General features: G+C 44.2%; 1 protein-coding gene across 1 annotated transcript in view; it reads right to left on the bottom strand.

The window, feature by feature from the left end:
- Positions 1–24,806, bottom strand: part of TNFAIP8 (TNF alpha induced protein 8) — a 111,578-nt gene that overhangs the window by 62,900 nt on the left and 23,872 nt on the right. The window lies entirely within an intron of this gene.

Here is a 24,806-nt window from a genome sequence, read left to right as displayed (position 1 = left end):
CTTCTCCATCCCACCACGAAGATTCGGCCAGTCCTACCTGGCATGCTCCAAGTGCACCGCCTCCCTGAAGCCTTTTTATGAGTGTCCCCACCAACTATGTAGCACTTCAGTGTCCTCCTTTAACCCCCTGGCATCTCCCTAGAGCTTTCTTGGTAACACTTTGTGGGCACCTAATCACAACTGTCCTTATATTACCTGTGGAGACTTATTCATCTTACCTCTACTACCTGGTTAGCCTACATTATCCTGCGACTAACTCATAATGGTTTGAAGTTTACACCTTAGAAATCTTCCTTTTGCATTCTTTGTGTTATCGCCCCAAATTTTCACTGGCCCCTTAATGTTATGAATTCATCAGGGACTAAGGGTCAAAGAAGGTGCCAAGAGAACCCTCCTCCTGTAAGTGCAGGTTTCTGAAGCATGAGGATTTCCCAAACCCTGACTCAGCGGCAAGTCCAAGGGTAAGTTACAATGTGCAAAGAGCAGAAAGGCTACATCTAAGCAGAAGGCCTGGTCTCTCACATTTCCTTAAAATGTGGCCCCAGAGGTAGCTGCATGGTTAGGTACCACTCTGTCCACTACCAATAGGAGCGGAAGGAGCAGCACAGTGCGGCTGTGGGGAGGGCCGGCTGGAGGAAGAGTGGTGCAGCATCACATAAAAACAACTAACGAGCAACACATCTGGAGGCGCTACAAATCAGCAGGGGACGTTTTCTCAAGACACCCCTCCCTCTTCTTGTGTCCTTGAGACCAGAATGCCCATGTCTTACAGGCTTAGATCTATTCAAAGTTTGCTGTTTTAAGAAACCTCAGCAGCTATAATTATGTATTCTGGCCATGCTACTTCATTTGGGAAGAAAGAAGAATCATAGGGGCTAAAGGTCAGGGAGATTTGTGGAGCCATCAAAACTCACAAAATAGCCTTATGTAAAAAAAAAATATCTCTCTTCGGTTACCTTTGTAGATATGAATACAGCTCTCCTATGCATCCCCAGGACTTGCAAATTAGGACACTCTCAGTAGATGCAAGGATCAGCAGGTGTGGTGGCCCAGTGCAGGGGCATCCCTCATGCCCTGAGCAGGGAAGGGAGAGGAGGCAGCAGGGACTTCCAGCTCTAGAAACCCTGCGTGGTGGCCCAGTGACCAAGAAATCTGCCCAGAGCCAGCTTTGTTAGGGCAACGTGTGCTCAGGAATACATGTGGCTCTCCACCTTTTTCTGGTGAGCACAGCTCTGCAGCTGAAGCAGGGTGCCCCAGCCTCCCACCCCTGGGAGTACAACTGGCATTGCCTGTGATGGAGGCACCCAGAGCTTCTCGGTGATACTGAATGAGCCTTTGTTAGGGAAGTCTGGATCCATCTCATCTGATATCTTTCCCCCCTATCGGCAACCAGGTGACTGACGCTGGCTATTAGAAAACCAGATCCTCCTCTTTCGTGAGCATGCATTATCTAGGCATCTTCAAGCAAGGCACTATCACTTAAATCATTTCACTGTCCCCACACCCAGCGAAAGTCGGTGGCAATCCCAATTTCCAAAGGGACTGGCAGAGCGAAAGAGGTTAAGCAGCACATTCAACAGGGCTCTGTCAGATGAGGCAGGGCTGGAAAAAGAAGCCATGAGACCTAGGCCCTCCCCTCCCAGAACAATCTCCACAACACACACTCTCTCTCTCTGGCCTAGTTTCATCGACTGCTTCTTACATACCCCGAGAAAAATACTTCCTTTATAGCCACCCACATCCTTATCAGCAGCACAGTCAACAAAATCACCACAAGAATAATGAAATGTGCCTGCGTGAGAAAGATATCTTCGTCTGTTTATTTCATCAGACCCTATAGCCTCAGAGACAGAACCGGAAAGGTCTACAAAACACCTTGACCTTCCTGCTCTGGCCATTCCCAAGAGGTTCCCTGGTCCCTAGGGCCAGACAGGGTGGCTGCCAAGAGTAGTGGTGTGTTTTTTCTGTTCAAACTCCAAGCATCCTCCCTCGCCCCCCCCATTCCCCATCGATTCTCTCTAGACCCGTCTGCATTCTCAGCCACCTTCACTCTTTTACCTGCCTCCCTAAAACCATGGGCTCACCTGAGCCTCGTCCTTGATTCATCTTTTCTTTGCCCCTCTCCTCTTCTTCAAGGAATATAAGCAGTTATTGGTGAAGTGGGGAAAAAGACAGGCTGGGGGGAAATCATCCCAGGAGACCACCTGAGATCGGCAAGGTGCTCCAGGAGCATTTTACAGATTATCACAGAGATGGCGACGGTCAGACTTACCCTCTCTCACCCAAGGAGGCTTCACATTGGCAGAAAAGTGCATGGTTCATGCCTACACAAGGGCAGGGAAATCCCACTGGCTGAGCACCTGCTGGATGCCAGGCAGCACGCATGATGCTCTCCCTATGTTCACTCAGGCCTCACCGAAACGCTGGAAGGTAGGCTCCATTATACTTTGGTTACAGGTGAGGAAACTGAGCTCCATAAAGTTAATATACTTGTTCAGTGCAGTGCCAGGATATGAACGCAGGTATGTCTTACTCCCAATCTGTTGGCTTTTTTCTCTTCATATCGTACCATAAACATGTCCTTGGTTTACCAGCAGAAAGCACAAATATGGAACTGTCCAGAAAATAAAAAGGACACCTGGAAACCCACCTTTCAAGGCCAGGCAGAGCAGTGAGTTAAACAGTGTGAGCAGAGCTGCTGGGGGCCAGTGCTGGCGTCAAAGGCAGGGCTGGGGTGGAGACTTCTCAAGTGGGCCATCATTTCAGCTGTCGTTCATGGCCTCCCCACATTCGGGCTGCATGTAAAATAAGTGTGGGAAGGCAGACCTTTCCGCCAGATAGTATGTGTTTCTATGTTTTAAGTATAAATTTTATGAAATGTTACTCAGAAACAATCAAACACCCAACTGGCATAACTCAGCAGGTTGAGCATCGACCTATGATCCAGGAGATTGCAGTTCGATTCCCGGTCAGGGCACATGCCCAGGTTGCTGGTTTGATCCCTGGTGAGAGTTGTGCAGGAGGCAGCCGATCAATGACTCTCTCATCATTGATGTTTCTATCTCTCTCTCCCTCTCCCTCCCTCTCTCTGAAATCAATAAAGATATATTAAAAAACAACACCACCACAACAACAAACAAACAAAAATACTGTCTCTTTTCTCTCTTACAATCACCTAACTTCAGCATATTGGCAAGACCTCTGATATCATCTAACCTCATTTCATAAGGAGAAAGAGGCACCCAAAGAGGCCGAAGGCAAGCCCAGAAATCACACCGTGGGCTGCTCAGCACGCAGCTGCAGTGAGAGCCAGGTGTCAGGACTCCAGAATGAGTGTGTATGTCTGTCTTCTATGATGCGGGCTCAAATCTCTCTTCACACTTACACCACCGATGAAAACACCAAATCAGCATTTCCAAGCAGAGAGACACTGGACCTTTGCTGCAATAAATATGCTGGCGCTGGCCTGAGGTGTATTTTCTCCTGACCTGAGTATAAACAGCGTCTTGACATTTTATAGCATTCTTCCATCGCAAACCTTCATGTGAAATTGAACATGATCCCTAGTAATAAAATATTAAACTAATTAAACTCCCAATTTGCCAAGAAAAACTCTCCAATTCAGAGTAAATGTCTCTATAAATTTCTAGAATTTCTAGTTAACACGCAACATATGCTATTTCCCAGGCCGAATTCCTCACCCTCCCTCCATGGCCAAACCTGGCCATTTTTCTCTGTTTTGACTTCTCTGGATTCCATCACCACCCTGTCATCCTGTCATCACCAATTCTCTTGGTCTGGATGGTCACTCATTCCCTAAGCTCTGCTGTCTTCTAATCTGTGCTTCTCCTGTTCTCATTTCCATTTGGATTCTGCTAAACTCTTTGCTTAAAAGGTAGTCGAAGGTGGTTTCTGGCAAAGACAGCTTTCCAGAGTGCCAGCAAAGCATTTCTACTCTCCATTCCCTCTTCAGGGGACAGAGAGTTTTGTCATTTTGTCATTTTATTGACATGGTTATTTTCAAACTTAAATTTTAAAAAGTAATTTCCAGAAACGTTTCAATTTCAAGAGCAATAAAAAAAATTATACTGTGTCTTGAGGAAAGTTTCTCTTTGGCGCCCCTCTCCCCCAGGAAAAACACAGCAATTCTGTCCATTTGCAGGAGAAGGTCAATGTGCCACCTCCTTCTGCATCTTACCCATTTGTCCCCAGAGCCCCCACACTCCTGCACCCAGCAATCAGCACCTGTCCTCCACCCCATCCTCCTCAGCCTAATGACTGAACAAATTCACCTCACAACAAGCTGACATCAAACAATCTCCTTCTACATGCAGGGGAGCAGACACCACCAGCAAACCACCTCTCGTACCCCGGAGAGGCATCAGAGCCCTGTATTCCCTCCTACAGAGGAGGAGGGGGCCACAGGAGCCCACAGTCCCCTGCCCTGGGGTATATTTCTGTCTATCTCTATCTTCTCAAGGCCCTTCAGGACAAAGGAGGGCACATGGGCTAGTTTAATCTAGAAAATGCTCACTAACAGAGCAACGGGGCAGGCTAAAACTAAATTTATACACTTCCTTACCCCCAAACAGCCTCTCTTCTGGGCTCCAGATCTCACCTTCCCATCAGTCATACAGACTTGACACCTCAGTGTCATCATGAACTTGGTGGCTCTCCCCACCAGCCACCAAGTAGTCATGTTTCCCCACCTCTGCGATGCCCCATCTGCCTTTCACTTGTTCCAGCCCCGTCCTCTGGCCCATCCTTCCTGCTCCTTTCACTTAGTTGCCCTCATGGCACATCTTCCCAAAGCACATCACCATCTGCACCTAGAATTGAGTTTAAAAAGTGCTTTCCAGTCCTCACTTCCCTATGTCACTTGGATGAGGAATGTGCAATGCTTCCCAACTGCTCAGAATCAGCCCTGCCCGCTCGCTTCTGGGCCTCTGCTCACCCGGTAGCCTTGGCCTCCCAGGTCCTTCCCACCACTATCAGCTACAAAACACTGCCAGTCGCCCAGCAGGTGTGGCTCAGTGGTTGAGTGTCGACCCATGAACCAGGAGGTCATGGTTCAATTCCAGGTCAGGGCACATGCTTGGGCTGCAGGCTCAATCCCCAGTATGGGGCGTGCAGGAGGCAACTGGTCAATGACTCTCTCTCATCATTGATGTTTCTATCCCTCTCTTCCTTCCTCTCTCTGAAATCAATTTAAAATAAATAAATAAATTTTAGAAAAACACACAACACACGGCCAGTCTCCTCAGGCTTAGCTCCTATGAGGCCTTTCATGGCCCTGTAGCCAGAAGCCAGCTCCCACTCCTCTGTCTCCCTCTCACTTGGAAGCCTTCTTACAGCATTCAGCACGCTTTGCTCCGAGGAGCAGCAATCACTATTCACATCTCATTATCCCCATTATACTGCACATTCCTAGGTGAGGGGTGAGTTCACTCATTCGACAAAACCAGCCTGCATCTATCCAGTATCCAGCACATGTGAGGCACTGCCTTACATGCTGGAGACACAGCAGGAAATAAAATGCATGCGGTCTCCTGTCTCACAAAACTGACATTCCTGGAGAAGAAGATGGCAGACAAGTAACACATCAATAAATACAGGGCAGATGGTGAGAGCTGCCAGGATGGGAAGGAACAGGGGGCTCTGATGGAGAGCACTCCGGCAGAGGTGGCATCGGAGGTGTACGCCAGAGCCAGAGGAAGAGCAGGGCTCCAGCCCCAAGAAGGAAAGCTTGACACGCTCCAGGGGAAGGAGCGGAAAAAGGGTCGGTGTGGCTGCAGGGTTGGAAGCGCCAGGAAGAAGGGTGTGAGAAGGAATTGGGAGTTAGGCAAACACCAGAATAGGTAAGGGCCACATAGGACATGGTAAGACGTTTATATTATATGGTGGGAATGTAAAGCAGGTAAAATGTCTGACAGGCAAAGTGTTAATAAAGATCAAAACCTTAAAACTCCACATGCTCTTTGAACCGCTTCCAGGAATACATCTAATGAAACAGAGACAAGTGTGGACAGCTGTAGTTCAAGAGAGCTGTGTGTTGTTATGCCAACGGTGGAAACAAAACAGCCCAACTATCCAAATGGGAGGTTGGTTAAGTGAATTAAGGCACATCTATCTAGTGGCATGTAATACAGCCTTTAAAAATGATCTTGTGGCGCAATTAATAACATGAGAACTCTTCACAAAGGCCACAAAGCAATACATAAAAGCAAAGAAATTATATTAAGTGGTATGTAATTTTTATAGAGGAAAAACTACAGGCACGCAGATAAAAGCCTGTTGTGATATAGTCACAACACTTGTGTTTTTTTCTGGGTGGTGAAATTAAGGAATACCTTTTCTTCCCATTTGGGGGAGAGGCAAATTATAGTTGATAAATATACTATATATACTTTTGTAACAAGAAAAAAGGTTTTAAAAACTCTGTGTCACAAGTGTGTATGTCTCATGAGATCACAAAAATAAATCGAGGCTGCTGATCAAGAGATGGATGGCCAGGGCAACCTTCTGTCTTTTTAGGGACTGTTCAAAGCCAAACAGAAAAACAAGCCATAAAAACTCCCTGGAACTGAGGGCAGGAAGTGTGTCATTCCTTTCTTGCTTACCCTTCTGACTCAGCACTGACTGTTAGCCCCTCTGATCCCTGTTCCGAGGGAGTTAGAGATAGGAGCTCTGGGAGGAGGGAGACTTGGACACCTCACCCAGAATCTCCCAGCCCTGGGGGAAAGTGTAAAATTCTGACCTGATCTTAGGCAAAAAAAACCTTTCCCCATACTTCTTTAGATTCATTACAATGGAGACCAACAGTCCCACTTCAATTAGTACAGTTAAACTTGATTAATTTCTTGTCTATTTCTTTTAAATAAGATCTGCTGCTCAAGACCCAAACACGCTCTTGTGTTCAAGCCGACTTCCCAAACAGGTCTGAGAATTTCATAAACAGTTCGGGCGAGCCACAACACGTCTCAGGCATTTGGATCCTGGCTTACACATGCCCACATTGAAAAAGTTCACCGTGGAGGCCCATTCGGCCCATCTGCCTCCCGGCTCCACTGGGTCACTATGGTGGTTTGGTCCCAAGTCCTGTTTGGCAGCCTCCTAAGCTCACAAATCAAAGGCTATTCAAAGAGCACAAATTGAAAGTGATTTGCCAGCAGAATCCCACATACTTCTTTTAGTTCTGTTTTTAACAATCCCCTGGAAACTACAGAGCTGACAAAAACATATACACTGGACCAAACAGCAAAACAGAAATGTTTTACTTTGGAAGCCTTTAAAATTTTAAGGCATTTTAAATCAGAATTTGAGGACATTGATTTACAATCCAGGGCCACTGCCTTCCCACATTTATTCAACAAATATTTACTGAGGCCTTACTGTGCCCAGTGGTAGCCCCCCTAGGATGAATAAACAAGGGAGTTGAAGGAGATATGTGATATAATGGGACGGTGGGGTAGGGGCATGGAGGGAGGCAGATAATTCCAAGAAACTCAAGGAAACATCTGCATATAGAAAATGGGAGCATACGGACTTGCACTGAGCAGTCCAGGGAGGACTGCAAGGTGTCCATCCAGCAGTCACTAAACTGCTGGATGCTGCTCTACTTCTTCCCCACCCTCGATATTTCTGGGGTCATCTGTGAGCAGGCAGGGGCCAAACGGGAGGCAGCAGAGTAAGAGACTAGGTTCTGAGATTAGCTTAGCAGCAGACCCTGGCTATGGCAGCATGGTCCTGCTGGAAAAGGGACCAAGGGCCACAGAAGTGACAAAATGCAAGGTTCTGGGATTAGGCCTCAAGGAGTGGCACTCTGTTACTCAGCCAAAAGTATTTATTGGTCATCTATGATGTATGGCATTGTTTACAGGACAGGGGATAGAGCACTGACGAAGTTCCAATAAAGCAGCCAGGAAAACAGGATGCCAAAGAGAAATAAATGCCATGGGAGGCTGGGTGGGAATACACCAGAAGAAAATGGAGCATTTTGGAGGGGTCTTCTACTGGGGTGACATCTGAGATGAAGGTTGAAAAGAGTGAGGGAGAGAGCCAAGGAACATGCTGGGGGAAGGGCCTTCCAGGTAGAGGGAAGGGTGAGTGCAAAGGCTCTGAGGCAGGAACAAGGTTGGAAAGTTTCAGGAACAGCAAGGCAGTCGGTGTGGCTTAATAGGAGTGGGGAAAGCTGGAGGTGTGAGAGATGAGGTTGGAGAGTTGGGCTGGGGCCACGTCCAGGGGGTCCCGAGCTCATGGTAAGAAAGGTGGACTTTATTCATTGTGATGGGAAGGCACAGGAGGGTTTAAAGCCAGGGAATGACATGGTCTGATGTGTTTTATAAGAGCACTCTGACTCCATGAGGAGAAGCGGTGAGGGGGACAGTCAGGAGCCCAGGGGAGGTCAACGGGCTGTTGAGAAGAGCAATGGTGGCAGTAGAAGTGGTGAGATTTGAGATACACATATTTGGAAGGACAATGGACGAGACCTGCTGTTGGATTAGCTGTGAAGTGCCAAGGAAATGAGGACTCAAGATGCCACCTAGGCTTTCAGCCTGAGAACTATCCGTATAAACGTGTAGACTGAGAAACGCATACCCAGGGGAGAAGCAGGCTGGGAGGGTGAGGTAGAAATCGAGATGCCTATTCCTACAGGAAATGTAAAATAGACAACAGAACAGTCAAGTCTGGAGCTTGGAAAAGATGTGTTACAAACTTTTATTTGGAGTCATTTGCTAGTATTTGGTATGTATTTCTTGGGCCTAGATGAAATCACCTGGAATGTCACTCCTGGCTGTTCTGGCCATCATTGTTCTGGCCACCATGGCCAGAAGAACACCTAAGGAACTAACAGTAAAGGTAGAAAAAGATCCCTATTGTACAGGACAAGGCCCGACAAGCTAGCCCAGTAATTACTGCTCCCCCTGAGTTCCTATAGAAAAACAAAACAAACCAGTCACACTCCGGGCAAGCATAACCCCATTACTCATTGTAAGACATTGTGTTTAAATCATCCCTTTTATGTTACTAAAGGTCCCCCCCTTGTTTCATGTTACAAAAGCTGACAACCTAACAAATTATCAAATTATTAGAAGCCCCTTTACCATAGTTGCCTTTGTAGTTACTGAGTATAAAATGTGGGAAGAACTGAGGGTCGGGGCTGCAGTTCGGCTCTCACATGGGTGAGACGCCGCAACTGTAGCCGCTGGCAGCTAATAAAGGCTCCAAAAATCCAAACACAAACTCTGGTGGTCATCTGTCACGGGTCACCCCAGAACACTGGCTACACATCAGTATGCCCAGATAACAAACAAAGTTTAAAAACTTTAATTAATCGAATTAATTAAACTCGAATTAAGACCCAGACTTTTTTTTTAACAGCCCAAGCCAGGTGAAGATCCACTGCTCAGAGTGCAGAGGAGAAAGGTCAGGACTGGGCCCTGGGGCACGTCAGTAGCACAAGCAGTGGAAAGAGCTGTGGACGTGGGGGGAAGCGGGTGTGATGCCTGGAAGCCAAGGAAAGTGTGTTAAGAAAAGGGAAGGACAAACCCAGTGGAACGCTGCTGAGCCGAGCGAGGTAAGGAGGGAGGAGCACGCCGCTTGTTAAGCCGGAGGTCTCTGGCTTGCACAAAACGGTTTGGGAGTGGAGGGATGAGGGAGGGCGGCGAGCCAGGGACACCGCAGGCAGAGACAACTCCTCTGGGGAGTTCCTCCAGGACCGAGGGGAGAGAAGCTGGGCTACAGCTGGAATCAGATTGAGGAATTTTGTTTCTCATTTGCTTTTTAAGCCAGGTAGTAAAAAGGCTGTTTTGATGCTGATGAGGATGTTCCTATACTGGGAAAGACAACGATGTTGTGATAGAGGGGATATAATTGTCGGAGGTCTTGCAGAAGCTGGAGAGAAAAAGCCATTGGGGACCCTGAACTAATGAATCTGAAATTCCCTTCAAATGCCAGGTATCTTCATTTTTCATTTTTCAGGGGATATGATATGTCCTAGAAATCACAGAGTGGCTAGACTGGAATGCAACTTAGTCCAATGTCCAGTTCAATGTCCAATGTCCATATAATCTAACGTTTTCAACCTTTTTCATCTCATGGCACACATAAGCTAATTACTAAAATTCTGTGGCACACCAGAATATATATATAATTTTCCAATCTAACAAAAAAATAGGTATAATTTTAATTCATTCATGCCAGACGGCTATTGTTGTGTTGGCTGTTGTCATTTCTTAATTTGACAATCTAAGGCAAAAGAGGTCAGTGGTCCTAATTAAGTCGTCAGGTATGCATGTTTTAAAAATTCTTGCAGCACACCAGCTAAAAATCACTGATCTAATCCAACATCTACTTCCAGTCCACTGTGGGAATCCTGTGTCCAATCTGTTCACGGTCCTCCTGACAACACGGGAAGAGAATTCCTACACCTCTTCGCTTCCTCCAGGCTCTCCCCCTCCCCAGCCCATGTTTATAATCTCTTCGGACACTCCTTGAACTGAGCCAGAATCTGTTTTCCTATATTTCAACTCACTGGCTCTGGTTCTGTGCCTTCAAGATACACAGAACGTATGTAATCCCTCTTCTACGTCTTTCAGACATTTGGAAAACTGTTAACTCTTGCCCCGCCCCGTTATTCCAGGACTCCCTAAACCAAACAGGTTCTTTTTACACGTATGGACCAACAGGTCTCGATTCTAGGAAATATCTAGACAGGGGCCAACAATTCACCTAGCTGTTCTTTAGTATGATAAAGGTGTAAAAAAGCATTCTGGAATAAAGTTACACCAATATATATACACATAACCCTGGTTTCCAAGAAACCAGAACACTTCCAGGTTATTTCCACTTCAAAGTTCATACTTGGCCCATTCAATCCTTAAGCACTAACTGAATTCTTTTCCTCCTCATCTCGTCACCCAGTCGCAAAAGAGAACAATCCCCCCGTCCCAACACACACACACACACACCACATATGCACACTCAGACTGCAAGGAGATATCTGATCATTCGTTATTAAACACACCTTGTAATGGTTCTCATGACAATCAGATTTTTAGGAAAGGGCCTGTACACCGTAAACTTGGATTAATTTTCTGCAAGCTTCATACAACAAAACTCCAAAGTCACAAGAAAAACCTGAATGTTCACATATCCAAAGAAAATTATTTTTAAGTGCAATTATAAATTAAATTAAAAGCACAGCTACAAAAACCAGTTTAGACTAAAATTACAGTATCCCCTGGATTATGGGATCATTGCTAAAACTCAATGAAGAAACAAGATATGTTATTCCAACACAGAAGTTTGGAGTGTTCATGCCAAATATTACATGAGCTGTTATTCATCTAGTCTTAATTTAAAACATTCCAACCACTAGGTGTAAAAGGCACCCAGCAATCAAGAGTATTGGCTTAGTGCCTCAAACCACACACTAAAAGAGGCTCAAACCATTTTTAAAGCTATTACAGCAATTAAGACAAAATGCACATAGTAGGCCCTGAAAAGTTTACTGAATAAATTCCATTATATTGGAGTCTAGGGGCTCATACAATAGCAAAAAAAAAAAGGAGAAGAAAATGAAAAAGAACTGTTATAGGCATAACCCCAGATTCATATACACAAATTTAATTCTAGTATGAAAGGTTGATGTAGAGCATTAAAAGTACCACTTGAAATCCCTTAAAATCCCTTTAAATGGACACATTTTTAAAAAACGGAATTGGCAATCAACCACCTGCATCAGATCGATGAATTCAGAGCCACTTCGAAAGCTGTAACTACCCACTTTCATCAGTTTTTGGAAACATAAACAGCTTTGAATATATTTAACATGTTACATTATATTTATATTTAATATTACAATTCACCACCTTGATTAAACACTTTAAATTTGACAGTGTACATAGGAAAAAGACAAGTTATTTGCAGCAAAGATCTTTTATGTGTGTCCCACTGGAAAACTGGGTGAAGGGGGATAATGTTCATAACAGTAATTATACAATATAATAAATATAGGTTACAGTTAACCTGCTATAAAAGTATTTCTGAACGTCCCAAAATTAGAAAATTGTACCATGCTAAAATGAAAAATGCCTTTCCTAGCCTCCTCTTATCCAATCAAAAGAAGAAAAAGAACTCTCTATAGCACATAAAATCTGATTTCTTACAGCCCATGTAGAACACTTTCAAATGGTTCACTCCCTAATTTTAGGAAACTTTATATAAAAAAATAAGCAAGTCAAAAGCTTGATTTTAAATTATTTATCTTGGCTAATTTCTATGGGCTTAATTTTCCTAACTTTAGTCTTCTTCCAAGCCATTCAAGTGCAATAAACTTATGGAACCACAGGAAGAGGTCCTGCCCAAAAAAATCAGAGCTAGGAGGTGCACCAGCTGCAAGGACAGGCTAGGACCACCGTGAGGGCAGGACGGAGGAGACTCAAGGGGTAGAGGCATTTGCTGAGCCAACTCCCTCTCATCTTGCTGGGAGGTCAGTAATGTAAACTTCTACATGCTATGCTTTCCTCACAGTGGGCATCTACATTGCTCTGACGTATCACATTCCTTAAGCCTGATTATTCTAGAACATTGTTTTTCCACCTAGTACTATAGACATTTTGAGCCCAATAATTATATTTGTTATGGCAAAGCTGTCCTGTGCACGGTCGGTTGTTCAACATCTCTGGCTTCTACCCACTAGATGCCAGTAGCACACCACTCACCTGGTTGTGACAACCAAAAATGTCTCCAGATACTGTGAAATGTCCCCTGGTGGGTGGAGGAGGAACCAAACTGCCACAGGTTGAGAGCCACTGTTCTAGAACACTGGTACTAGGCTACACATTGGAAGCACCTGAGTAGTTAAAAAATACTGATTCCAAGTCTCACCCCCCAGAGATTTTGATTTAATTCATTTGGGCTAGGTTTTTGAAGCCAGAAGATTCTATGTGTAGCAAGTGTGAGATTCTCTTCCCTGGAGTGTATCAATGATGTCAAGTAAATCATTGAATCAATATAACACAACACAAGACGACATTGTATTCCCCCAAATTAGAGAATTCCTTACCTTAGTATTGGAATCTACATGATTACAGTAAACAGAAAAAAAGCAGAGGGCACAGAGGAAGGTGAACTGTAGCTCCGATCTGCGAACTTCTTTTTCTCCTTTAGGGAGGACAGGAGCTAAAGCATAAAGATTTGCTTGAATCTTAACACTGCATCCTAACATACTGCACGGTTTGGGATATTTAGAAACCAAGCTTCACAGAGAGGAAACACAGCAGTCTTTCTTCAAGGGTGAAAACGCCAGCTCTACAATGAAGAGCTACCGCCTCTTTAATGAGTGCCACGAAACTAGCCTTGGACAAATGCTGAGTTCATTAAAAACAATGAACAAACAAACAATCTATGGGCTGGGAAGATACCCAGAGAGCCCACATGGGAAGAGAAATCAAGCCCTTCCTGGGGGGTACATCCTCACTGTAGATGACATTACCAGGGACCCACCTGGAGCTGACAGCAAAGCTTGACACCTGTGTAAAAGCTCCATGGCCGTGAGCAGCTGACATTCGTCCCTCCTGCCCGTTACACCTCGACGTCCCCTGCCAGCTTCCTCAGGCTGTTCACCAACATGGGACTTAGTTCCAGTTTTTGCAGACAACGACCCTTAGGTGCTAGTCTCTGGCTATGGCTTCCCCACCAACCACGGGCCAGCCTACTGGTTATGCTAAGAGACTAACAGCCATTTCTTCAATTAGGAAAAAAGCAAGTCGACACACACACACGCGTTCACACATGACAGAGATGCTTCTCCTCGCTCAGGAACAATAGCAATCAGCCACTTGTACTAAGCTGTGGGATGCACACAGTGTTTTGCTAAGCACCATGTATGCCTTCTCTCACTGGCTCCTGATAGCACCGTAAAGGAGATGCATTAGTGTCCCCATTTGAAAGACAAGGTTATTGAGGTTCAGGCACTTTATGATACTTATCCAAGGCAAAGCCAGAACTTAGACCCATTTCTCTCTGGCACCAAAGTCCATGCTATTAACCATCATGAAATGCTGCCTCCCTCGTTCTGGAGAATCCACATCAGTGACTTGAACTCCACCAACTGTGAATGTTTCAAGTTCTCACTGATTTGGGTTCAAAATGATAGGTTAGGAGAAAATTTCCCAGACATAGAGAGTGTGCATGACATGCAGATTTAGTTCCAGACACACCATGAAGACTACAGGGCATTCAGAACCTGCCCCAAGTTAACCCTGGAGGTCAGATTGGACTTCTCGCACTCACTGTGCTTTTCTGGCTCACTCTTCTTTCCAGTCTCACCCTTGGATTTGCAAGTGCCTCTGAGCTGGCTCATCCCAGCTCACTTAATTGCAACCCGTCTTGCACACAGATGTCAAATCTTCTTTCAATGTCCCTCTTCTGCTCAAAAATCTGCAAGTTCCATCTTTCTGATGTACCCGATTCTTCTGCACAATTCTGAAGACTCCTTTCACTCAGATCCTAAACTAACCATCTAGTGCTCTCCTTACTATTTCCCACTATAAAACCTCAAATTCTGGTCTGACCAATTTCCCCTGTCTTCCACAACCACTCTGCTCACACCAACCTCTGTGACCTGGCTCTGAGAGTCCCGTTCTCCATGTCTGGATCAAGACCCACCTCCCTCAATTTGAGTCCTTTATTGCATTCATTTATTATATATATACATAAATACATATATATGCATATACACACACTTATATTAAAAAATAAGTCTAAGGCATAACTAGCCTACTGAGACGCTCTGATCATTGGGTCTGGGGAGCTCTCCTTCCTCCCCAAAATTTTATTAAGTTGTGCCAAGACTAGTAAGTACAAGAATAAAGTTCCCTGTACTCCTAGAGTCTTCCTTCTCCTGGTTTTTTATAGCCAGACCGATACACACCCATTTCAAATGAGCTTAGTAAATGCTACGTGCTATATCCAGCACCCCTCTCGAATCAAAATGAGAAGCCCTGAGTACACAGTGCCGCTTTACTTGACTTAACCTAGCATTTGTCAAAGAAACTCATTTGAGGGAGAGACAGAGAAACATCCTATAGATGATGGGAAAAGTTATTTTACCAGTAGTCTGAAAGTTCCCAGAGCACATGGACTATTTCTATGAGCATTTACTCAGTCCACAGCTATTACTGAATCGTTCTATCAGACAGACCCCGTCCCACCTGCTGGAGATTCACAGGTGAACAAAACAGACACAAGGCATTCTTAACCACCTGCTGCATTGCCTCTGTGTATTGTATGCTAATTGCATTTGAAGAAACTACTCTGTCTACAGTGTGGGGAACTAACTTAATTTTGTTCTTGACTTTAATCCCAGGCTTCACACACAAATGCTTAGCACACAGTAAGCACTCAAATATTTGTTGAATAAATAAATCAGTCAATGCCACAGAATTTAGCGCTTAGTTTACAAGCTAAGCTAGATGCATGAAAATGTTTCATGGGTTTGAGCCTTGTCTCCCCAGGCAGACCATGTGACTTTTTAAGCACAAGGACCATGTTGTGTTTATAACAATGTACCAACTACAACCACTCACCTTAAGGTTGCTTCATAAAACACAATCTCAGAATTTAAAAGAAGCGTATAGCCCAGCCGGTGTGGCTCAGCATTTGAGCATCGACCTAGGATCCAGGAGATTGCAGTTTGATTCCGGTCAGGGTACATGCCTGGGTTGCAGGCTCGATCCCCAGCAGGGGGTGTGCAGGAGGCAGTTGATCAATGACTCTCATCATTGAAGTTTCTCTCTCTCTCTCTCTCCCCTTCTCTCTGAAATCAATCAATAAATAAATAAATAAAAAAGAAACATACATATCTCTGCAGATGACATGAGCTTATATACAGAAAACGCTGAAGACTCCACCAAAAAATTGTTAGAACTAATAAATAAATTCAGTAGATTTACAGAATATGAAATCAACATACAAAAATCAGTTGCATTTCTGTATACTAACAAGGAATTATCTGATAAATAAAGAAAAACCCATTTAAATATTATCAACAACAATAATATATTTAGGAATAAATTTAACCAAGGAGGTGAAGGATCTATATACTGAAAACTAGAAGACACTTATGAAAGAAATAGAAGAAGACACAAATAAATGGAAGGATATTGTATGTTCAGTGGATTGAGAGAATTAACATTGTTAAACGTCCATATTACCCAAAGCCATCTATAGATTCCATGTAATCCCTATCAAGATTCCAACGCCATTTTTTACAGAAATAGAAAAACAAAATCCCAAACTTCATATGAAACTACCAAGCAATTCTAAGAAAACAAAGCCGGAAGCATCATACTTCCAGATTTCAAACTATATGAAAAAGCTATAGTAATCAAAATGTATGATACTGGCATGAAAACAGACACATAAACAACTGGAACAGAATTGAGGGCCCAGAAATAAAACCCTGCATATACAGTCAACTAATATTTGACAAGGGAGTCAAGAATACTTGAAAGGGAAAAGATACTCTCTTCAATAAATGGTACAGGGAAAACTGGATATTCACGTGCAAAAAAGAAAGAAAATCGGTCCCTATTTTACACCAATGACAAAAATTAAATCAAATGGATTAAATACTTAAATGTAAGACTTGAAACCATACAATTCCTGGAAGAAAACAGAGGGGGAAAAGCTCTTTGACATTGGTCTTGGCAATGATTTTAAGGATATGACACCAGAAGCACAAATAACAAAAGCAAAAATTTAAAAAGCAAATTAAGTCCAACTAAAACACTCTGCAAGCAAAAGAAATGATCAGCAAAATGAAAAAGCAATCTATGGAATGGGAGAAAACATTTGCAAAACGTCTGTCTTACCACGGATTGATATCCAAACGATGTAGGGAACTCACACAACTCAATGGCGCAAAAAAAAAAAAAAAAATCTGACTAAAAATAGGCAAAGAAATTGAACAGATGTTTTCTAAAGAAGATATTTAAATGGCCAACAGGTACAAGAAATGTGCTCAACATCACTGATCACTAGGGAATGCAAATCACAACCACATGCCATATCACCTCACACTTCTTACCCCCAATCTCCCTCTTCCAAAGTTTACATGCCAAATAAGTATGCCTGCCCCTAGCCCCACTGTCTTCCCTCTTACTTAAACAGGATCACACTATACATGCTATTTTGGAATTTAATAATGTAATAACATCTTTTGAAGTCAATATATAGTTCTCTTTTCTTTCTGTCATGGTTCAACACTAGCCCATCATGGGGCAGTTCCCCAACTAAGTTAGCCTGAGTTAAACTAGGGTTGCTTAAGTTGGATGATCATTTAGGTTGTTTACAGTTTTGCTTTCTTTTTCAATTGCATATAATGCTGCATTGGCTATCCTAAAAATATATCTGAGTACATACATTCTTGCATGTGTCCAATTATTACCCAAGAATAAATTCCTAGAAGTGGAATGGCTGGGTTAAAAGGTATATGTGTTTCAAATTTTAATACATAAGTTGACAGTTTGCAATCTTATCAGTAGTGTTTGAGATTGAGAATGCCTCTGTTTGCCCACTTCTCTCCAACCCTGGGCCTTATCAAACTCTGCTTATCAGATAATAGCATGAAAAAAAATGATATCCCTTCAAAGCACACAGACCTGGTACTGCTCCGTAGTTACCTAACATCTTCCCTCTGCTAAACATAATGCCTAGGTTCCCACTGTAAATGTTCCAGAGAAGAATCTCACGTATACTGATTCTGATTTATAATTACAAGGTTATTAGCTAGTGCTGCAATAGTCCCTATCATGACACTACATTTATTTTGCACAACAAAAAGAGCCCAGAAAAAAAGGTGAAATAGAAAGGATGCAGAAGAAAGACAATTCAGAGAGGGGAGGGATGGTTCTTGAAGGGTATGGTGGAAACCGGATGAAGAAACACTTTGCCTTGAAGAAGCCAGTTCCAGACTTTGCAATCGCCCTGGAGAAACAACAGAAGTAACATTCTGCTGAACCTCAAAAGAACCACAGAGTTCTGTGGATATTTTATTCCTCTGCTTAACACCCAAACCCCACAATCCAGAGCTTTGTTCCTCCTTCCTGAGTGAACATCCACAAGGTCCCTTCATCAGCACTTATACCAATTTTACTCCACTTTTGCTAATCACCTTATTTCCCCATATAAAAGAGTTCATTCATTAGGTTCCTAATTTTCATTTTACCTTTCAAAATTCATGTTGCCATCTTGTTCCCTTTAAAATAAACACCAAACAAAGCTAGGAATAGTTACGCCTTTGGAGTATAAAGTTTTTGTTGAAAAACACTTGGGTGGATCGTGGAGAACAGAGAAGGGGAAGGAAAGGAGCAGAAAAGGAAGGGGAAACCCCTATTTCCATCAGCCTGAAAGGCTAGGCATCGGCCCTGAGCAGGCTTGGTTCTCTCCTCCCTCCAAGTTTTCTGAGACCTTCCTTCCCTCCACTGTGGAAAGCTGTCCCATAATCCTCTAGGGGCAATTGCCTTGGCCTACAGCCTTGGCCTTTCCCAGCAGTGTCCCCTGCTGGAGTTAATGTCCTGGGGGGAGGTTCAACCTGTGAGTGAGCACAGGGGTTCCTCTCCTCTGGGCCCTCCAGGGAGGGCCCCACAGACTTTCCAGTCTTCCTGAGGTGCCTACCAGAGAGTACCAGTCCCACTGCCCCCTGGCGGCATTCTATGTGTAGGTGGCACTGAAGAGTAACACCTATTGCCTATGTCTGCAAAGGCATCTGAGCTCTGAGAGATATAACCACCCGCGGTACAGTTAGTGACTTCTGTTGCTCTGAAATCCATCTCATTAGACAAGAAAATCTCTCCCACAAAAGAAATCACAGACTAACAGAGGAAGGGAAAGAGCAGCCACTTGCTGAGTCCCACTATGTGCCAGGTGTTTCATTCAGGTTATTCCAGGGAGGCCTCCCACAATCCTGTGTGCCTCGTCCTATTTCTCCCCACTTTCACTGGGAAAACCTAGAAGTTACTTCAGCTTAAAAGAACTGAAATAACTTGACCAGCCGAGGCCCCACACATGGGAAGCATAAGAGTAACGGTTCACCCTGGGCTCCTTGGGCCCATACACAGCTCCTATCGAGTTGGAAAGCAGAACTTTCCTCCTTAAGGCCACAGACCCCTGGCAGCCCTTGAGTGGGCTTTGGGGCTGTCAGAATGTCTTGAGACTGGGTGCTGTGCCTCTTGTCCTGAGAGGGGTTACTCCCACTTTGCTTCTCCCACATTTTGAACACTGGTGCTTCAATCTCCCATAGAATGACCTACCCTTGCTCTTACCCTATTTCCTCTACTGTTACCTTTTCATTGTCTTAGAACCATCTTGTTAACCTATCATTTAAACAACTGTTGAAAGGGAATGGCTTTCGGAACCTGTGCTGGAGTGAACCACAGCTGTCCTTGGTCGCCAAGCCTCACCACCACTCCCACCCCGCCCCCAAGCTTTCATCAGATTCTCAGAAGGTCCACAACCAAAAGACGTTGAGAACTACTGAGAAGCACCCCCACAAAGTCTTTTTTTCTTTAAGAAATAAAAACAAAATATGCTTCTAAATATAGCCCTCTACGCGTCTTGCATGGTGTCCATTCAGAGACTCAGAGGTGCCCACAGATGGAGTGGGAGCATTTTATCTTGGTCCAATAAAATAACTACTTGCCACCCAGGGTGAGAAAGGAGAATGCTAATGCATGTTGCAGAGGCTTTTAATACATAGGAAGGAAGTTGTGGTTTGAGTAGAGGAAAGTGCAGAAAAGGGCTTTGATCTTCATATTTCACAAAAAGCAACTGAAAATGTAAAATAACTGTCTCCTTCAATACCAGTTGACAGTTAACAAGCACAGTTGAACAATCCTATCGCACACATGCACGCTGCTCTTCTGCATATGGGATTGGGACATGATAGATAACTGAAAACGAGTTGACGTCCATGGGGCGCAGTGGGGCACCCTGGCTCGGACACCCTGCCAGTGAGCTATTAGAACTGTCTGAAGAAAGACCAAAAAAGCTAAGACAGCCAAGAATATTTATTAAGTGCCGACTGTTTCAGACCTACTCCCAAGGCCGTCCCTGATGCAATGGAAGCTTTTCAGTGCCAAGAGGCAGGAGAGTGCGGCCTGCGTGATGTGCTGCACACCAGCTGAGAAACTTAAAAATTAAGGTGGAGGAAGAATGGTGGCTTAATTTCAAACCTAATTAAACAGGAGGAACAGATGTGAAGGGCCAGACTTGCCAACACCAAGCCCCAGGGTAATGACGCAGATGACCCTGAGAGCATTCACAGGTGGAAGACTGCGGGACGGACGTCAGCAGGACAGGGGGTGCGTCATCTGCAGCAAAGCTATCCCTTCATGACTCAAGTGTGCCTCCACTCTGATAGGCACTTAATAATATTATTTCATATCAATTCTCAGTTGGGCAAGATGCACAAAATACCACATGTTGAGCTATAAAAAGTTTCCTTCTCTGCAAGTTAAAGGGGTTGGAATCAGCCTCTAAATCCTGCCATTCAAAGTGACATGGCTTTAGTATTTCTCAAGGTGCTGCTTGGGACTTGATTTTTCCTTGAAATGGGCTCTTTAGTAAAGGAAGGTTTCCTTTTAAATGACACGTGCAGACTCTAAAGCAGAGTAGCAGCTGCTGATAAACTCTGTCTGCAAAACTCTGGCTGGTTTCCAAGACTGCTTTGATGGGGAAATAATTAGAACTATATTTTCATCATTAAATTAGAATAAGAATACTTTCCAAATAAGTCTCGGGAGACTTATCCACACACTTACTAAAATACATTGAATTTCGTATTTCCTCAATTCCAAAATGCCATCGATCATAAGATATACAAATTAATAGCAGGGGTTTTGGTGAAGGGCTATGATATTATTTGCATACATCCCTCAGTGAGAATTGTTTATAAAATGAAAAATATGCATCTTAGAACAAAAAGACTGTGGTATGAACGGACGAACATAGGTGCTTAACTAGATGTGTCTATCCACCTTTTCAGAAGCTTTCTCTACTAGGCATCTTGGGAGAAGCTATTCATCTGTGTGTTTGGTTCCTTCCTAACACCGAAAACACAGGAGCTAGTAAGAGTCCTATAGAAGGTGCACCAACAAAATGTACTGTGTGCACACCTTGTGCCCAGCAATTCCACTTCTAGAAACCTGCCTTATAGGTGTAATTGCTTGTATACAGTGACACGTAAACAAGAATGTTTACTGTAGCGTTATTTGAAATATAAAAACGTGCAAACATCATGAATGTTCAACAATTAAGGGAATTCTTAAAGAAATCATAATACGCTCATGAATTTGGACTATGAACCTGTATTTGAATACATGGGAGCTCACAGCACCAAAACCTGCCCGTCTGTTGGCTCGTCTGCTGTTTGGAGTTTAAAGATTTAAGCTTATCTCACTCCTCCCTCTGAGTGGCATGGTATTATTTTCTCTTTATACCATGACTGAAGGCATACCACATGGGCTTACTTGCACATGATTTAATTATATGCCCTCTCAAAGATAATTTGCACATGACCATTCCTTCGGGATGTTTCTATTCCGGTGCAATGCAGCTTCAATCTCAGGGTTAGAATTTAGCAAAAGGTACCACTTAAATCAATTTGTATTAAACAGTGATGTTTTCATTTGCTTCCTGATGCATCCAAAAGGGAAACTTGTATACAGTATGAGGTTTACATAGATGATAATTTAAAATAACTTTTGAAAGGACAGCATCAGTTCATTAAAAGGGAATTAATCATCTCTTGGGGAGGCGGGGGGGCAGGGGCAGGGATAGTTACCCCACTTTCACCTGATAGAAGTGAGTCCATGTAAATCACAGTCTTTGCTTTCACATTCCTAACAAGACAGTAACAAGATTTGGAATATAATGCAGAATCTAACTGAAGTATGGGATTTAAGGACTCTGCCTACAGTTGCACCATGAATCATGCCAGGGAAAGACTTCAGGTTTCCCTGTGGGTCATGGAGGTCCAGAAGTTTCCAGAAGGTCATCACTGCCTTCTGTATTAGTCAACACTCTACCCTCATCCCCACAAGCTCTTTTTCCAAAGTAATTTAGTCTGTGTTTAAACAAGAAGGCACTCAGGATTTTTCTTACTGATCAAGGTAAGATTAGTAGTGATCACATCAAAAAATGACAACCAACTAGGAGGAAGTAGTCAAGTTAAACAGAGACTTTTAAATGCCAATCTGGTACACCCCTCGTCTCAGACTAGCTGGCCTCTGTAAGTTCAAGGCGAATCCCTGTATTCATTCATTCACTTGTCCCCTTAAACCCAGGATGCCCACTGTGTGCCCCCACTGGGTCCAGTCCCTGCTGACAGTGGGCAGTGGATGTAATGATTCAGGTTGTGGAGCCAACATTCCTGGGTTCAAATCCTACTTCTACCAATTAGTAGCAATAAAACCTTGGGTGAGTTGCATGGTGTCCTGTGACTCAGTTTACTCATCCTTAATATGGAGATGATAATAGCATCTATTGTAAAGTGTGGCTGTGAGGATTAAATGAGTTAATACAAATAAAACCCTTAGTAAAGGGCCTAGTATTTAGTAAGCGTTCAACAAATGCTAGCTATTATGATTATTGTTAGTGGGGGAGGCAGGCCAACAGACCCACAATTAGAGTCTAGTATAGTAAGTCCTGGAGAGGTGCCCTGGTGGAATCCATAAGAGCAAGATCTAATTTACATGGGGGCACCAGGAGCTATAGGGGATGAAGGCACCCTTGGGAGCATCTCAAAGCGTAAGTCCAGAGGAATCAGCCAGCTGAAGGTTAGGTGCTCCAAACACAAGGAGCAATACGTGTAAAAGTTTAGATTCAACTAACTATAAGAAATAGTTCCAAACAGCTGAAGCACAGAGGCCTTTGGAAGAGGGGAAGGAAATTAGGCTGGAATGTTGGACTGGAACCAGATATCAAGGGCTTTCATATGTTAGGTGAAGGAGTGTGAGTGAACTTGATCCTGAAAGCAGGGGAAGCCCTTCTGAGAATTTCAAGCTGGGGAATGACAGGGTGATATTTGTCTCTTGGAAAGATCACTCCAGCCCTTGGGAGGAAGGCCCAGAAAGGGCAGTCTCTAGATTTATGCTCAGAAGATAGACAGAAAAGGGTAGAGAAAAATTCCATTCAAACTAGATGAAACGTTGACCCTTGGAAACCACTTACCTGGTAAATTTACTTCGATGAAACAGTTCACTCCCCAACAATGGGAAACTAGAGCACAAGGTGCCAGAAGCCAAATGATGTTGTTTCGTATTGACCCTTCCCATAGAGTTCACTGAGCGTGACGGGAGAGCTGGAGGGAGGGGTGGCCATCTACCTCGTCAATGCACTGCCACTGCTGGGGACAGGCTCCCCGTCCTCCTCTCCGTTTCTGTCGCTGCCCTTACTCCTCCGCACACCCTGCAGGAAACTTCTACTTGAACTCCGCTTGTTTTCCTTTCTGTTTTATCTGTTTGAGCAAGCATTCAGTCCTCCTGGTTTCCAAGCCCCAGCACAGTGCTGTGAATTCACTTCACCCGCTGGCGCTCCCGTGATGGCAGAGGGGAAAGCGTGTCTCCAGTGAGGGGGGGCTCTGAGATTCGCGTCCAGAGGCATCGCTGCCGCGCCCAGGAGAGCGCAGCTGGGGCGCACAGCAGCGCCCTGCCCTGGCCCTGCCCTGCCCTCCCCTCACCCTCACCCTCACCCTCACATCGTGGGCAGAGCAGAGGGAGAAGGGAGGAGGCGCAGAGTTTTCCGTGGAACATGTTGTCAGCACCAAAACACCAACTGGGTCCCAAGCCTCTAGCTTCCAGGCCCTGAGCATTTTCTACCAGACAACACACACTTTAAACAAAACACAATGCTCATTAAAGTGAGCATATTCTTAAATGACCTCACTGGTGTGGGTAATGGAAAACCAAGAAGTTATCTCTAACCGAATTGGAATGTTTATTCTGGCTGCAGAGCTGTTCCCCTCAAGGAGTCCGCTGGGAAACTGCGCCCCAGCTCCCCAATTTCCGAGTTTGTGGTTTCTGCTCTGGAGGGCTCTAGGGCGCAGGGAGATTCAGTCCTCAGAAGAGAGAAGCAGAGGACAGAACTGCAGGCGTGACAGGTGGGTCTTTCCAAGCAAAGTTCTAAAACGCAATAAAATCAAGTGAATGAAGGCAGAAATTAGAGTTTTAATAGCTCAAAGCATAATAATTTATAATATCAAATCTCCACACAATTAGGAGGGATCTCTACGTCAACACTGATGCAAAATTAGGGCAGGAAGAAAATCCAGGAATGTTTTCACTTTTCCCCCTTTTCGCCTCTGCATTTGACAGGAGAGTTGCTGTGCTTTGCTGTTTGGGGTGTTTGTTTGTTTCTGTAGGCGAACCATCTCAGACCATACATCTGTTTTCACGTTAATTAAGAATGGAAATCAATGCACTGATTGAGCTATCCCTGAGGAAAAGATGGTCAGGTGAGCAACACCCCCCAGATGAGCTCATAAGATGTCCATGATGAACAGAACAGATTCAATGACATGGAAGCAGACTGAGGAATGTCAGAGGGATGGAGGAGGGCGGGTGGGTGGAGGGGGAGAGAGTAACCAAAGAATTTATGTGTATATATGCACAACCCAAGGACACAGACAATGGTGGGGAGAGGGACGGGGTGGAACAGGTCACTGGGGAGAAAAAGGGACATCTGTAATATTTTAAACAAAAATAAAATTAAAAAAAAAAAAAAAAGGCTATGGAAAAGCA

This window comes from Miniopterus natalensis, chromosome 3 (genome assembly GCF_054644295.1).
Source record: "Miniopterus natalensis isolate mMinNat1 chromosome 3, mMinNat1.hap1, whole genome shotgun sequence".
NCBI lineage: Eukaryota > Metazoa > Chordata > Mammalia > Chiroptera > Miniopteridae > Miniopterus > Miniopterus natalensis.
The sequence above is the reverse complement of the archived record's forward strand: the minus strand, read 5'-3'. Positions and strand labels throughout refer to the sequence as shown.